Source organism: Rhinoderma darwinii, chromosome 3 (assembly GCF_050947455.1).
Source record: "Rhinoderma darwinii isolate aRhiDar2 chromosome 3, aRhiDar2.hap1, whole genome shotgun sequence".
Lineage (NCBI taxonomy): Eukaryota > Metazoa > Chordata > Amphibia > Anura > Rhinodermatidae > Rhinoderma > Rhinoderma darwinii.
Genome location: NC_134689.1, coordinates 77412366 through 77428875, shown reverse-complemented (window position 1 = coordinate 77428875; position 16510 = coordinate 77412366). Strand labels below are relative to the sequence as shown.

Below are 16510 nucleotides of genomic sequence, written 5' to 3'. Positions count from 1 at the left end.
TCTATTTTCTATTTCATATTTAAGTAACTATGTAAGACAATACAGATTCCTCTGCTTACTTGAGTGATTGTTATAGAGAATGGAACTCCACTAAACTACTGCTGGGTACCTCCCAGGGTAGTTTTTCTGTATTTTCAGGTTAAAGCAAGAACAAGGGTTCTTCAGGACCTCTTTGTTACAGCACTGTTAATCATAAACCAATAACTACATGATGGAAATGGACAAGAAACAGTTCTAATCTTTCTATTTTAAATTCCCAAAAACTGGACCCTTAACATGACGGTTTTTTCTTCCATTTCTGAAAGGCTTGGCTTTTCTATAAGTCTGGATGGCCGAGTGGTCTAAGGCGCTGCGTTCAGGTCGCAGTCTCCCCTGGAGGCGTGGGTTCAAATCCCACTTCTGACAATACAACTTTTATTAAACACACTGCAATGTCATTCCGACAGCGCTAGTGAAAAAACCCACTATGCCAAAACACGCCCCAAAATGTTAGACTCTTCAGATGACTGGCTTGGCATCCAATCTTGAAAGTTTTCTTATTTGTGTAGGATAGGATGACCGAGCAGTCTCTCGTGAAGGCGTGGATTTAAATCCCACTTTTGAATACTCATATTTAAGTAAACTATGTAAGACAATACCGATTCCTCTGCTTACTTGAGTGAATGTTATAGAGAATGGAACTCCACTAAACTACTGCTGGGTACCTCCCAGGGTAGTTTTTCTGTATTTTCAGGTTAAAGCAAGAACAAGGGTTCTTCATGACCTCTTTTTTACAGCACTGTTAATCATAAACCAATAACTACATGATGGAAATGGACAAGAAACAGTACTAATCTTTCTATTTTCTATTTCATATTTAAGTAACTATGTAAGACAATACAGATTCCTCTGCTTACTTGAGTGAATGTTATAGAGAATGGAACTCCACTAAACTACTGCTGGGTACCTCCCAGGGTAGTTTTTCTGTATTTTCAGGTTAAAGCAAGAACAAGGGTTCTTCAGGACCTCTTTGTTACAGCACTGTTAATCATAAACCAATAACTACATGATGGAAATGGACAAGAAACAGTTCTAATCTTTCTATTTTAAATTCCCAAAAACTGGACCCTTAACATGACGGTTTTTTCTTCCATATCTGAAAGGCTTGGCTTTTCTATAAGGCAGGATGGCCGAGCAGTCTAAGGCGCTGCGTTAAGGTCGCAGTCTCCCCTGGAGGCGTGGGTTCAAATCCCACTTCTGACAATATAACTTTTCTTAAACACACTGCAATGTCATTCCGACAGCGCTAGTGAAAAAACCCACTATGCCAAAACATGCCCCAAAATGTTAGACTCTTCAGATGACTGGCTTGGCATCCAATCTTGAAAGTTTTCTTATTTGTGTAGGATAGGATGACCGAGCAGTCTCTCGTGAAGGCGTGGATTTAAATCCTACTTTTGAATACTCATATTTAAGTAAACTATGTAAGACAATACCGATTCCTCTGCTTACTTGAGTGAATGTTATAGAGAATGGAACTCCACTAAACTACTGCTGGGTACCTCCCAGGGTAGTTTTTCTGTATTTTCAGGTTAAAGCAAGAACAAGGGTTCTTCAGGACCTCTTTGTTACAGCACTGTTAATCATAAACCAATAACTACATGATGGAAATGGACAAGAAACAGTTCTAATCTTTCTATTTTAAATTCCCAAAAACTGGACCCTTAACATGACGGTTTTTTCTTCCATTTCTGAAAGGCTTGGCTTTTCTATAAGTCTGGATGGCCGAGCGGTCTAAGGCGCTGCGTTCAGGTCGTAGTCTCCCCTGGAGGCGTGGGTTCAAATCCCACTTCTGACAATACAACTTTTATTAAACACACTGCAATGTCATTCCGACAGCGCTAGTGAAAAAACCCACTATGCCAAAACACGCCCCAAAATGTTAGACTCTTCAGATGACTGGCTTGGCATCCAATCTTGAAAGTTTTCTTATTTGTGTAGGATAGGATGACCGAGCAGTCTCTCGTGAAGGCGTGGATTTAAATCCCACTTTTGAATACTCATATTTAAGTAAACTATGTAAGACAATACCGATTCCTCTGCTTACTTGAGTGAATGTTATAGAGAATGGAACTCCACTAAACTACTGCTGGGTACCTCCCAGGGTAGTTTTTCTGTATTTTCAGGTTAAAGCAAGAACAAGGGTTCTTCAGGACCTCTTTTTTACAGCACTGTTAATCATAAACCAATAACTACATGATGGAAATGGACAAGAAACAGTTCTAATCTTTCTATTTTAAATTCCCAAAAACTGGACCCTTAACATGACGGTTTTTTCTTCCATTTCTGAAAGGCTTGGCTTTTCTATAAGTCAGGATGGCCGAGCGGTCTAAGGCGCTGCGTTCAGGTCACAGTCTCCCCTGGAGGCGTGGGTTCAAATCCCACTTCTGACAATACAACTTTTCTTAAACACACTGCAATGTCATTCCGACAGCACTAGTGAAAAAACCCACTATGCCAAAACACGCCCCAAAATGTTAGACTCTTCAGATGACTGGCTTGGCATCCAATCTTGAAAGTTTTCTAATTTGTGTAGGATAGGATGACCGAGCAGTCTCTCGTGAAGGCGTGGATTTAAATCCCACTTTTGAATACTCATATTTAAGTAAACTATGTAAGACAATACCGATTCCTCTGCTTACTTGAGTGAATGTTATAGAGAATGGAACTCCACTAAACTACTGCTGGGTACCTCCCAGGGTAGTTTTTCTGTATTTTCAGGTTAAAGCAAGAACAAGGGTTCTTCATGACCTCTTTTTTACAGCACTGTTAATCATAAACCAATAACTACATGATGGAAATGGACAAGAAACAGTACTAATCTTTCTATTTTCTATTTCATATTTAAGTAACTATGTAAGACAATACAGATTCCTCTGCTTACTTGAGTGAATGTTATAGAGAATGGAACTCCACTAAACTACTGCTGGGTACCTCCCAGGGTAGTTTTTCTGTATTTTCAGGTTAAAGCAAGAACAAGGGTTCTTCAGGACCTCTTTGTTACAGCACTGTTAATCATAAACCAATAACTACATGATGGAAATGGACAAGAAACAGTTCTAATCTTTCTATTTTAAATTCCCAAAAACTGGACCCTTAACATGACGGTTTTTTCTTCCATATCTGAAAGGCTTGGCTTTTCTATAAGTCAGGATGGCCGAGCGGTCTAAGGCGCTGCGTTCAGGTCGCAGTCTCCCCTGGAGGCGTGGGTTCAAATCCCACTTCTGACAATATAACTTTTCTTAAACACACTGCAATGTCATTCCGACAGCGCTAGTGAAAAAACCCACTATGCCAAAACATGCCCCAAAATGTTAGACTCTTCAGATGACTGGCTTGGCATCCAATCTTGAAAGTTTTCTTATTTGTGTAGGATAGGATGACCGAGCAGTCTCTCGTGAAGGCGTGGATTTAAATCCTACTTTTGAATACTCATATTTAAGTAAACTATGTAAGACAATACCGATTCCTCTGCTTACTTGAGTGAATGTTATAGAGAATGGAACTCCACTAAACTACTGCTGGGTACCTCCCAGGGTAGTTTTTCTGTATTTTCAGGTTAAAGCAAGAACAAGGGTTCTTCAGGACCTCTTTGTTACAGCACTGTTAATCATAAACCAATAACTACATGATGGAAATGGACAAGAAACAGTTCTAATCTTTCTATTTTAAATTCCCAAAAACTGGACCCTTAACATGACGGTTTTTTCTTCCATTTCTGAAAGGCTTGGCTTTTCTATAAGTCTGGATGGCCGAGCGGTCTAAGGCGCTGCGTTCAGGTCGCAGTCTCCCCTGGAGGCGTGGGTTCAAATCCCACTTCTGACAATACAACTTTTATTAAACACACTGCAATGTCATTCCGACAGCGCTAGTGAAAAAACCCACTATGCCAAAACACGCCCCAAAATGTTAGACTCTTCAGATGACTGGCTTGGCATCCAATCTTGAAAGTTTTCTTATTTGTGTAGGATAGGATGACCGAGCAGTCTCTCGTGAAGGCGTGGATTTAAATCCCACTTTTGAATACTCATATTTAAGTAAACTATGTAAGACAATACCGATTCCTCTGCTTACTTGAGTGAATGTTATAGAGAATGGAACTCCACTAAACTACTGCTGGGTACCTCCCAGGGTAGTTTTTCTGTATTTTCAGGTTAAAGCAAGAACAAGGGTTCTTCAGGACCTCTTTTTTACAGCACTGTTAATCATAAACCAATAACTACATGATGGAAATGGACAAGAAACAGTACTAATCTTTCTATTTTCTATTTCATATTTAAGTAACTATGTAAGACAATACAGATTCCTCTGCTTACTTGAGTGATTGTTATAGAGAATGGAACTCCACTAAACTACTGCTGGGTACCTCCCAGGGTAGTTTTTCTGTATTTTCAGGTTAAAGCAAGAACAAGGGTTCTTCAGGACCTCTTTGTTACAGCACTGTTAATCATAAACCAATAACTACATGATGGAAATGGACAAGAAACAGTTCTAATCTTTCTATTTTAAATTCCCAAAAACTGGACCCTTAACATGACGGTTTTTTCTTCCATTTCTGAAAGGCTTGGCTTTTCTATAAGTCTGGATGGCCGAGCGGTCTAAGGCGCTGCGTTCAGGTCGTAGTCTCCCCTGGAGGCGTGGGTTCAAATCCCACTTCTGACAATACAACTTTTATTAAACACACTGCAATGTCATTCCGACAGCGCTAGTGAAAAAACCCACTATGCCAAAACACGCCCCAAAATGTTAGACTCTTCAGATGACTGGCTTGGCATCCAATCTTGAAAGTTTTCTTATTTGTGTAGGATAGGATGACCGAGCAGTCTCTCGTGAAGGCGTGGATTTAAATCCCACTTTTGAATACTCATATTTAAGTAAACTATGTAAGACAATACCGATTCCTCTGCTTACTTGAGTGAATGTTATAGAGAATGGAACTCCACTAAACTACTGCTGGGTACCTCCCAGGGTAGTTTTTCTGTATTTTCAGGTTAAAGCAAGAACAAGGGTTCTTCAGGACCTCTTTTTTACAGCACTGTTAATCATAAACCAATAACTACATGATGGAAATGGACAAGAAACAGTTCTAATCTTTCTATTTTAAATTCCCAAAAACTGGACCCTTAACATGACGGTTTTTTCTTCCATTTCTGAAAGGCTTGGCTTTTCTATAAGTCAGGATGGCCGAGCGGTCTAAGGCGCTGCGTTCAGGTCACAGTCTCCCCTGGAGGCGTGGGTTCAAATCCCACTTCTGACAATACAACTTTTCTTAAACACACTGCAATGTCATTCCGACAGCACTAGTGAAAAAACCCACTATGCCAAAACACGCCCCAAAATGTTAGACTCTTCAGATGACTGGCTTGGCATCCAATCTTGAAAGTTTTCTAATTTGTGTAGGATAGGATGACCGAGCAGTCTCTCGTGAAGGCGTGGATTTAAATCCCACTTTTGAATACTCATATTTAAGTAAACTATGTAAGACAATACCGATTCCTCTGCTTACTTGAGTGAATGTTATAGAGAATGGAACTCCACTAAACTACTGCTGGGTACCTCCCAGGGTAGTTTTTCTGTATTTTCAGGTTAAAGCAAGAACAAGGGTTCTTCATGACCTCTTTTTTACAGCACTGTTAATCATAAACCAATAACTACATGATGGAAATGGACAAGAAACAGTACTAATCTTTCTATTTTCTATTTCATATTTAAGTAACTATGTAAGACAATACAGATTCCTCTGCTTACTTGAGTGAATGTTATAGAGAATGGAACTCCACTAAACTACTGCTGGGTACCTCCCAGGGTAGTTTTTCTGTATTTTCAGGTTAAAGCAAGAACAAGGGTTCTTCAGGACCTCTTTGTTACAGCACTGTTAATCATAAACCAATAACTACATGATGGAAATGGACAAGAAACAGTTCTAATCTTTCTATTTTAAATTCCCAAAAACTGGACCCTTAACATGACGGTTTTTTCTTCCATATCTGAAAGGCTTGGCTTTTCTATAAGTCAGGATGGCCGAGCGGTCTAAGGCGCTGCGTTCAGGTCGCAGTCTCCCCTGGAGGCGTGGGTTCAAATCCCACTTCTGACAATACAACTTTCATTAAACACACTGCAATGTCATTCTGACAGTGCTAGTGAAAAAACACACTATGCCAAAACATGCCCCAAAATGTTAGACTCTTCAGATGACTGGCTTGGCATCCAATCTTGGAAGTTTTCTTATTTGTGTAGGATAGGATGACCGAGCAGTCTCTCGTGAAGGCGTGGATTTAAATCCTACTTTTGAATACTCATATTTAAGTAAACTATGTAAGACAATACCGATTCCTCTGCTTACTTGAGTGAATGTTATAGAGAATGGAACTCCACTAAACTACTGCTGGGTACCTCCCAGGGTAGTTTTTCTGTATTTTCAGGTTAAAGCAAGAACAAGGGTTCTTCAGGACCTCTTTGTTACAGCACTGTTAATCATAAACCAATAACTACATGATGGAAATGGACAAGAAACAGTTCTAATCTTTCTATTTTAAATTCCCAAAAACTGGACCCTTAACATGACGGTTTTTTCTTCCATATCTGAAAGGCTTGGCTTTTCTATAAGTCAGGATGGCCGAGCGGTCTAAGGCGCTGCGTTCAGGTCGCAGTCTCCCCTGGAGGCGTGGGTTCAAATCCCACTTCTGACAATACAACTTTCATTAAACACACTGCAATGTCATTCTGACAGCGCTAGTGAAAGAACCCACTATGCCAAAACATGCCCCAAAATGTTAGACTCTTCAGATGACTGGCTTGGCATCCAATCTTGAAAGTTTTCTTATTTGTGTAGGATAGGATGACCGAGCAGTCTCTCGTGAAGGCGTGGATTTAAATCCTACTTTTGAATACTCATATTTAAGTAAACTATGTAAGACAATACCGATTCCTCTGCTTACTTGAGTGAATGTTATAGAGAATGGAACTCCACTAAACTACTGCTGGGTACCTCCCAGGGTAGTTTTTCTGTATTTTCAGGTTAAAGCAAGAACAAGGGTTCTTCAGGACCTCTTTTTTACAGCACTGTTAATCATAAACCAATAACTACATGATGGAAATGGACAAGAAACAGTACTAATCTTTCTATTTTCTATTTCATATTTAAGTAACTATGTAAGACAATACAGATTCCTCTGCTTACTTGAGTGAATGTTATAGAGAATGGAACTCCACTAAACTACTGCTGGGTACCTCCCAGGGTAGTTTTTCTGTATTTTCAGGTTAAAGCAAGAACAAGGGTTCTTCAGGACCTCTTTGTTACAGCACTGTTAATCATAAACCAATAACTACATGATGGAAATGGACAAGAAACAGTTCTAATCTTTCTATTTTAAATTCCCAAAAACTGGACCCTTAACATGACGGTTTTTTCTTAGATTTCTGAAAGGCTTGGCTTTTCGATAAGTCAGGATCGCCGAGCGGTCTAAGGCGCTGCGTTCAGGTCGCAGTCTCCCCTGGAGGCGTGGGTTCAAATCCCACTTCTGACAATACAACTTTCATTAAACACACTGCAATGTCATTCCGACAGCGCTAGTGAAAAAACCCACTATGCCAAAACACGCCCCAAAATGTTAGACTATTCAGATGACTGGCTTGGCATCTAATCTTGAAAGTTTTCTTATTTGTGTAGGATAGGATGACCGAGCAGTCTCTCGTGAAGGCGTGGATTTAAATCCCACTTTTGAATACTCATATTTAAGTAAACTATGTAAGACAATACCGATTCCTCTGCTTACTTGAGTGAATGTTATAGAGAATGGAACTCCACTAAACTACTGCTGGGTACCTCCCAGGGTAGTTTTTCTGTATTTTCAGGTTAAAGCAAGAACAAGGGTACTTCAGGACCTCTTTTTTACAGCACTGTTAATCATAAACCAATAACTACATGATGGAAATGGACAAGAAACAGTTCTAATCTTTCTATTTTAAATTCCCAAAAACTGGACCCTTAACATGACGGTTTTTTCTTCCATTTCTGAAAGGCTTAGCTTTCCTTTTAGTCAGGATGGCCGAGCGGTCTAAGGTGCTGCGTTCAGGTCGCAGTCTCCCCTGGAGGCGTGGGTTCAAATCCCACTTCTGACAATACAACTTTTATTAAACACACTGCAATGTCATTCCGACAGCGCTAGTGAAAAAACCCACTATGCCAAAACACGCCCCAAAATGTTAGACTCTTCAGATGACTGGCTTGGCATCCAATCTTGAAAGTTTTCTTATTTGTGTAGGATAGGATGACCGAGCAGTCTCTCGTGAAGGCGTGGATTTAAATCCCACTTTTGAATACTCATATTTAAGTAAACTATGTAAGACAATACCGATTCCTCTGCTTACTTGAGTGAATGTTATAGAGAATGGAACTCCACTAAACTACTGCTGGGTACCTCCCAGGGTAGTTTTTCTGTATTTTCAGGTTAAAGCAAGAACAAGGGTTCTTCAGGACCTCTTTGTTACAGCACTGTTAATCATAAACCAATAACTACATGATGGAAATGGACAAGAAACAGTTCTAATCTTTCTATTTTAAATTCCCAAAAACTGGACCCTTAACATGACGGTTTTTTCTTCCATTTCTGAAAGGCTTGGCTTTTCTATAAGTCAGGATGGCCGAGCGGTCTAAGGCGCTGCGTTCAGGTCACAGTCTCCCCTGGAGGCGTGGGTTCAAATCCCACTTCTGACAATACAACTTTTCTTAAACACACTGCAATGTCATTCCGACAGCACTAGTGAAAAAACCCACTATGCCAAAACACGCCCCAAAATGTTAGACTCTTCAGATGACTGGCTTGGCATCCAATCTTGAAAGTTTTCTTATTTGTGTAGGATAGGATGACCGAGCAGTCTCTCGTGAAGGCGTGGATTTAAATCCCACTTTTGAATACTCATATTTAAGTAAACTATGTAAGACAATACCGATTCCTCTGCTTACTTGAGTGAATGTTATAGAGAATGGAACTCCACTAAACTACTGCTGGGTACCTCCCAGGGTAGTTTTTTCTGTATTTTCAGGTTAAAGCAAGAACAAGGGTTCTTCAGGACCTCTTTGTTACAGCACTGTTAATCACACACCAATAACTACATGATGGAAATGGACAAGAAACAGTACTAATCTTTCTATTTTCTATTTCATATTTAAGTAACTATGTAAGACAATACAGATTCCTCTGCTTACTTGAGTGAATGTTATAGAGAATGGAACTCCACTAAACTACTGCTGGGTACCTCCCAGGGTAGTTTTTCTGTATTTTCAGGTTAAAGCAAGAACAAGGGTTCTTCAGGACCTCTTTGTTACAGCACTGTTAATCATAAACCAATAACTACATGATGGAAATGGACAAGAAACAGTTCTAATCTTTCTATTTTAAATTCCCAAAAACTGGACCCTTAACATGACGGTTTTTTCTTCCATTTCTGAAAGGCTTAGCTTTTCTATTAGTCAGGATGGCCGAGCGGTCTAAGGCGCTGCGTTCAGGTCGCAGTCTCCCCTGGAGGCGTGGGTTCAAGTCCCACTTCTGACAATACAACTTTTCTTAAACACACTGCAATGTCATTCCGACAGCGCTAGTGAAAAAACCCACTATGCCAAAACACGCCCCAAAATGTTAGACTCTTCAGATGACTGGCTTGGCATCCAATCTTGAAAGTTTTCTTATTTGTGTAGGATAGGATGACCGAGCAGTCTCTCGTGAAGGCGTGGATTTAAATCCCACTTTTGAATACTCATATTTAAGTAAACTATGTAAGACAATACCGATTCCTCTGCTTACTTGAGTGAATGTTATAGAGAATGGAACTCCACTAAACTACTGCTGGGTACCTCCCAGGGTAGTTTTTTCTGTATTTTCAGGTTAAAGCAAGAACAAGGGTTCTTCAGGACCTCTTTGTTACAGCACTGTTAATCACACACCAATAACTACATGATGGAAATGGACAAGAAACAGTACTAATCTTTCTATTTTCTATTTCATATTTAAGTAACTATGTAAGACAATACAGATTCCTCTGCTTACTTGAGTGAATGTTATAGAGAATGGAACTCCACTAAACTACTGCTGGGTACCTCCCAGGGTAGTTTTTCTGTATTTTCAGGTTAAAGCAAGAACAAGGGTTCTTCAGGACCTCTTTGTTACAGCACTGTTAATCATAAACCAATAACTACATGATGGAAATGGACAAGAAACAGTTCTAATCTTTCTATTTTAAATTCCCAAAAACTGGACCCTTAACATGACGGTTTTTTCTTCCATTTCTGAAAGGCTTAGCTTTTCTATTAGTCAGGATGGCCGAGCGGTCTAAGGCGCTGCGTTCAGGTCGCAGTCTCCCCTGGAGGCGTGGGTTCAAGTCCCACTTCTGACAATACAACTTTTCTTAAACACACTGCAATGTCATTCCGACAGCGCTAGTGAAAAAACCCACTATGCCAAAACACGCCCCAAAATGTTAGACTCTTCAGATGACTGGCTTGGCATCCAATCTTGAAAGTTTTCTTATTTGTGTAGGATAGGATGACCGAGCAGTCTCTCGTGAAGGCGTGGATTTAAATCCCACTTTTGAATACTCATATTTAAGTAAACTATGTAAGACAATACCGATTCCTCTGCTTACTTGAGTGAATGTTATAGAGAATGGAACTCCACTAAACTACTGCTGGGTACCTCCCAGGGTAGTTTTTCTGTATTTTCAGGTTAAAGCAAGAACAAGGGTTCTTCAGGACCTCTTTTTTACAGCACTGTTAATCATAAACCAATAACTACATGATGGAAATGGACAAGAAACAGTACTAATCTTTCTATTTTCTATTTCATATTTAAGTAACTATGTAAGACAATACAGATTCCTCTGCTTACTTGAGTGAATGTTATAGAGAATGGAACTCCACTAAACTACTGCTGGGTACCTCCCAGGGTAGTTTTTCTGTATTTTCAGGTTAAAGCAAGAACAAGGGTTCTTCAGGACCTCTTTTTTAAAGCACTGTTAATCATAAACCAATAACTACATGATGGAAATGGACAAGAAACAGTTCTAATCTTTCTATTTTAAATTCCCAAAAACTGGACCCTTAACATGACGGTTTTTTCTTCCATATCTGAAAGGCTTGGCTTTTCTATAAGTCAGGATGGCCGAGCGGTCTAAGGCGCTGCGTTCAGGTCGCAGTCTCCCCTGGAGGCGTGGGTTCAAATCCCACTTCTGACAATACAACTTTCATTAAACACACTGCAATGTCATTCTGACAGCGCTAGTGAAAGAACCCACTATGCCAAAACATGCCCCAAAATGTTAGACTCTTCAGATGACTGGCTTGGCATCCAATCTTGAAAGTTTTCTTATTTGTGTAGGATAGGATGACCGAGCAGTCTCTCGTGAAGGCGTGGATTTAAATCCTACTTTTGAATACTCATATTTAAGTAAACTATGTAAGACAATACCGATTCCTCTGCTTACTTGAGTGAATGTTATAGAGAATGGAACTCCACTAAACTACTGCTGGGTACCTCGCAGGGTAGTTTTTCTGTATTTTCAGGTTAAAGCAAGAACAAGGGTTCTTCAGGACCTCTTTTTTACAGCACTGTTAATCATAAACCAATAACTACATGATGGAAATGGACAAGAAACAGTACTAATCTTTCTATTTTCTATTTCATATTTAAGTAACTATGTAAGACAATACAGATTCCTCTGCTTACTTGAGTGAATGTTATAGAGAATGGAACTCCACTAAACTACTGCTGGGTACCTCCCAGGGTAGTTTTTCTGTATTTTCAGGTTAAAGCAAGAACAAGGGTTCTTCAGGACCTCTTTGTTACAGCACTGTTAATCATAAACCAATAACTACATGATGGAAATGGACAAGAAACAGTTCTAATCTTTCTATTTTAAATTCCCAAAAACTGGACCCTTAACATGACGGTTTTTTCTTCCATTTCTGAAAGGCTTGGCTTTTCTATAAGTCAGGATGGCCGAGCGGTCTAAGGCGCTGCGTTAAGGTCGCAGTCTCCCCTGGATGCGTGGGTTCAAATCCCACTTCTGACAATACAACTTTTCTTAAACACACTGCAATGTCATTCCGACAGCACTAGTGAAAAAACCCACTATGCCAAAACACGCCCCAAAATGTTAGACTCTTCAGATGACTGGCTTGGCATCCAATCTTGAAAGTTTTCTTATTTGTGTAGGATAGGATGACCGAGCAGTCTCTCGTGAAGGCGTGGATTTAAATCCCACTTTTGAATACTCATATTTAAGTAAACTATGTAAGACAATACCGATTCCTCTGCTTACTTGAGTGAATGTTATAGAGAATGGAACTCCACTAAACTACTGCTGGGTACCTCCCAGGGTAGTTTTTCTGTATTTTCAGGTTAAAGCAAGAACAAGGGTACTTCAGGACCTCTTTTTTACAGCACTGTTAATCATAAACCAATAACTACATGATGGAAATGGACAAGAAACAGTTCTAATCTTTCTATTTTAAATTCCCAAAAACTGGACCCTTAACATGACGGTTTTTTCTTCCATTTCTGAAAGGCTTAGCTTTCCTTTTAGTCAGGATGGCCGAGCGGTCTAAGGTGCTGCGTTCAGGTCGCAGTCTCCCCTGGAGGCGTGGGTTCAAATCCCACTTCTGACAATACAACTTTTATTAAACACACTGCAATGTCATTCCGACAGCGCTAGTGAAAAAACCCACTATGCCAAAACACGCCCCAAAATGTTAGACTCTTCAGATGACTGGCTTGGCATCCAATCTTGAAAGTTTTCTTATTTGTGTAGGATAGGATGACCGAGCAGTCTCTCGTGAAGGCGTGGATTTAAATCCCACTTTTGAATACTCATATTTAAGTAAACTATGTAAGACAATACCGATTCCTCTGCTTACTTGAGTGAATGTTATAGAGAATGGAACTCCACTAAACTACTGCTGGGTACCTCCCAGGGTAGTTTTTCTGTATTTTCAGGTTAAAGCAAGAACAAGGGTTCTTCAGGACCTCTTTGTTACAGCACTGTTAATCATAAACCAATAACTACATGATGGAAATGGACAAGAAACAGTTCTAATCTTTCTATTTTAAATTCCCAAAAACTGGACCCTTAACATGACGGTTTTTTCTTCCATTTCTGAAAGGCTTAGCTTTTCTATTAGTCAGGATGGCCGAGCGGTCTAAGGCGCTGCGTTCAGGTCGCAGTCTCCCCTGGAGGCGTGGGTTCAAGTCCCACTTCTGACAATACAACTTTTCTTAAACACACTGCAATGTCATTCCGACAGCGCTAGTGAAAAAACCCACTATGCCAAAACACGCCCCAAAATGTTAGACTCTTCAGATGACTGGCTTGGCATCCAATCTTGAAAGTTTTCTTATTTGTGTAGGATAGGATGACCGAGCAGTCTCTCGTGAAGGCGTGGATTTAAATCCCACTTTTGAATACTCATATTTAAGTAAACTATGTAAGACAATACCGATTCCTCTGCTTACTTGAGTGAATGTTATAGAGAATGGAACTCCACTAAACTACTGCTGGGTACCTCCCAGGGTAGTTTTTCTGTATTTTCAGGTTAAAGCAAGAACAAGGGTTCTTCAGGACCTCTTTTTTACAGCACTGTTAATCATAAACCAATAACTACATGATGGAAATGGACAAGAAACAGTACTAATCTTTCTATTTTCTATTTCATATTTAAGTAACTATGTAAGACAATACAGATTCCTCTGCTTACTTGAGTGAATGTTATAGAGAATGGAACTCCACTAAACTACTGCTGGGTACCTCCCAGGGTAGTTTTTCTGTATTTTCAGGTTAAAGCAAGAACAAGGGTTCTTCAGGACCTCTTTTTTAAAGCACTGTTAATCATAAACCAATAACTACATGATGGAAATGGACAAGAAACAGTACTAATCTTTCTATTTTCTATTTCATATTTAAGTAACTATGTAAGACAATACAGATTCCTCTGCTTACTTGAGTGAATGTTATAGAGAATGGAACTCCACTAAACTACTGCTGGGTACCTCCCAGGGTAGTTTTTCTGTATTTTCAGGTTAAAGCAAGAACAAGGGTTCTTCAGGACCTCTTTGTTACAGCACTGTTAATCATAAACCAATAACTACATGATGGAAATGGACAAGAAACAGTTCTAATCTTTCTATTTTAAATTCCCAAAAACTGGACCCTTAACATGACGGTTTTTTCTTCCATTTCTGAAAGGCTTAGCTTTTCTATTAGTCAGGATGGCCGAGCGGTCTAAGGCGCTGCGTTCAGGTCGCAGTCTCCCCTGGAGGCGTGGGTTCAAGTCCCACTTCTGACAATACAACTTTTCTTAAACACACTGCAATGTCATTCCGACAGCGCTAGTGAAAAAACCCACTATGCCAAAACACGCCCCAAAATGTTAGACTCTTCAGATGACTGGCTTGGCATCCAATCTTGAAACTTTTCTTATTTGTGTAGGATAGTATGACCGAGCAGTCTCTCGTGAAGGCGTGGATTTAAATCCCACTTTTGAATACTCATATTTAAGTAAACTATGTAAGACAATACCGATTCCTCTGCTTACTTGAGTGAATGTTATAGAGAATGGAACTCCACTAAACTACTGCTGGGTACCTCCCAGGGTAGTTTTTCTGTATTTTCAGGTTAAAGCAAGAACAAGGGTTCTTCAGGACCTCTTTTTTACAGCATTGTTAATCATAAACCAATAACTACATGATGGAAATGGACAAGAAACAGTACTAATCTTTCTATTTTCTATTTCATATTTAAGTAACTATGTAAGACAATACAGATTCCTCTGCTTACTTGAGTGAATGTTATAGAGAATGGAACTCCACTAAACTACTGCTGGGTACCTCCCAGGGTAGTTTTTCTGTATTTTCAGGTTAAAGCAAGAACAAGGGTTCTTCAGGACCTCTTTTTTACAGCATTAATCATAAACCAATAACTACATGATGGAAATGGACAAGAAACAGTACTAATCTTTCTATTTTCTATTTCATATTTAAGTAACTATGTAAGACAATACAGATTCCTCTGCTTACTTGAGTGAATGTTATAGAGAATGGAACTCCACTAAACTACTGCTGGGTACCTCCCAGGGTAGTTTTTCTGTATTTTCAGGTTAAAGCAAGAACAAGGGTTCTTCAGGACCTCTTTGTTACAGCACTGTTAATCATAAACCAATAACTACATGATGGAAATGGACAAGAAACAGTTCTAATCTTTCTATTTTAAATTCCCAAAAACTGGACCCTTAACATGACGGTTTTTTCTTCCATATCTGAAAGGCTTAGCTTTTCTATAAGTCAGGATGGCCGAGCGGTCTAAGGCGCTGCATTAAGGTCACAGCCTCCCCTGGAGGCGTGGGTTCAAATCCCACTTCTGACAATACAACTTTTCTTAAACACTCTGCAATGTCATTCCGACAGCGCTAGTGAAAAAACCCACTATGCCAAAACACACCCCAAAATGTTAGACTCTTCAGATGACTGGCTTGGCATCCAATCTTGAAAGTTTTCTTATTTGTGTAGGATAGGATGACCGAGCAGTCTCTCGTGAAGGCGTGGATTTAAATCCCACTTTTGAATACTCATATTTAAGTAAACTATGTAAGACAATACAGATTCCTCTGCTTACTTGAGTGAATGTTATAGAGAATGGAACTCCACTAAACTACTGCTGGGTACCTCCCAGGGTAGTTTTTCTGTATTTTCAGGTTAAAGCAAGAACAAGGGTTCTTCAGGACCTCTTTGTTACAGCACTGTTAATCATAAACCAATAACTACATGATGGAAATGGACAAGAAACAGTTCTAATCTTTCTATTTTAAATTCCCAAAAACTGGACCCTTAACATGACGGTTTTTTCTTCCATTTCTGAAAGGGTTGGCTTTTCTATAAGTCAGGATGGCCGAGCGGTCTAAGGCGCTGCGTTCAGGTCGCAGTCTCCCCTGGAGGCGTGGGTTCAAATCCCACTTCTGACAATACAACTTTTCTTAAACACACTGCAATGTCATTCCGACAGCGCTAGTGAAAAAACCCACTATGCCAAAACACACCCCAAAATGTTAGACTCTTCAGATGACTGGCTTGGCATCCAATCTTGAAAGTTTTCTTATTTGTGTAGGATAGGATGACCGAGCAGTCTCTCGTGAAGGCGTGGATTTAAATCCCACTTTTGAATACTCATATTTAAGTAAACTATGTAAGACAATACAGATTCCTCTGCTTACTTGAGTGAATGTTATAGAGAATGGAACTCCACTAAACTACTGCTGGGTACCTCCCAGGGTAGTTTTTCTGTATTTTCAGGTTAAAGCAAGAACAAGGGTTCTTCAGGACCTCTTTGTTACAGCACTGTTAATCATAAACCAATAACTACATGATGGAAATGGACAAGAAACAGTTCTAATCTTTCTATTTTAAATTCCCAAAAACTGGACCCTTAA

General features: G+C 39.7%; 12 non-coding genes across 12 annotated transcripts; all 12 read left to right on the top strand.

Annotated features, from left to right (window-relative positions):
* The first annotated feature begins 322 nt into the window (after positions 1-322).
* Positions 323-405, top strand: TRNAL-CAG (transfer RNA leucine (anticodon CAG)). The gene has a single exon. It is a non-coding gene; the product is annotated as a tRNA-Leu (tRNA).
* A 2781-nt stretch (positions 406-3186) lies between these two features.
* Positions 3187-3269, top strand: TRNAL-CAG (transfer RNA leucine (anticodon CAG)). Its single transcript has one exon. It is a non-coding gene; the product is annotated as a tRNA-Leu (tRNA).
* Positions 3270-6050: 2781 nt separating this feature from the next.
* On the top strand, positions 6051-6133 carry TRNAL-CAG (transfer RNA leucine (anticodon CAG)). Its single transcript has one exon. It is a non-coding gene; the product is annotated as a tRNA-Leu (tRNA).
* Positions 6134-6645: 512 nt separating this feature from the next.
* Positions 6646-6728, top strand: TRNAL-CAG (transfer RNA leucine (anticodon CAG)). The gene has a single exon. It is a non-coding gene; the product is annotated as a tRNA-Leu (tRNA).
* Positions 6729-8077: 1349 nt separating this feature from the next.
* Positions 8078-8160, top strand: TRNAL-CAG (transfer RNA leucine (anticodon CAG)). Its single transcript has one exon. It is a non-coding gene; the product is annotated as a tRNA-Leu (tRNA).
* A 1350-nt stretch (positions 8161-9510) lies between these two features.
* On the top strand, positions 9511-9593 carry TRNAL-CAG (transfer RNA leucine (anticodon CAG)). The gene has a single exon. It is a non-coding gene; the product is annotated as a tRNA-Leu (tRNA).
* A 755-nt stretch (positions 9594-10348) lies between these two features.
* Positions 10349-10431, top strand: TRNAL-CAG (transfer RNA leucine (anticodon CAG)). Its single transcript has one exon. It is a non-coding gene; the product is annotated as a tRNA-Leu (tRNA).
* Positions 10432-11185: 754 nt separating this feature from the next.
* Positions 11186-11268, top strand: TRNAL-CAG (transfer RNA leucine (anticodon CAG)). Its single transcript has one exon. It is a non-coding gene; the product is annotated as a tRNA-Leu (tRNA).
* A 1349-nt stretch (positions 11269-12617) lies between these two features.
* Positions 12618-12700, top strand: TRNAL-CAG (transfer RNA leucine (anticodon CAG)). The gene has a single exon. It is a non-coding gene; the product is annotated as a tRNA-Leu (tRNA).
* A 512-nt stretch (positions 12701-13212) lies between these two features.
* TRNAL-CAG (transfer RNA leucine (anticodon CAG)) lies at positions 13213-13295 on the top strand. Its single transcript has one exon. It is a non-coding gene; the product is annotated as a tRNA-Leu (tRNA).
* A 996-nt stretch (positions 13296-14291) lies between these two features.
* TRNAL-CAG (transfer RNA leucine (anticodon CAG)) lies at positions 14292-14374 on the top strand. The gene has a single exon. It is a non-coding gene; the product is annotated as a tRNA-Leu (tRNA).
* Positions 14375-15962: 1588 nt separating this feature from the next.
* TRNAL-CAG (transfer RNA leucine (anticodon CAG)) lies at positions 15963-16045 on the top strand. The gene has a single exon. It is a non-coding gene; the product is annotated as a tRNA-Leu (tRNA).
* Positions 16046-16510: the final 465 nt, after the last annotated feature.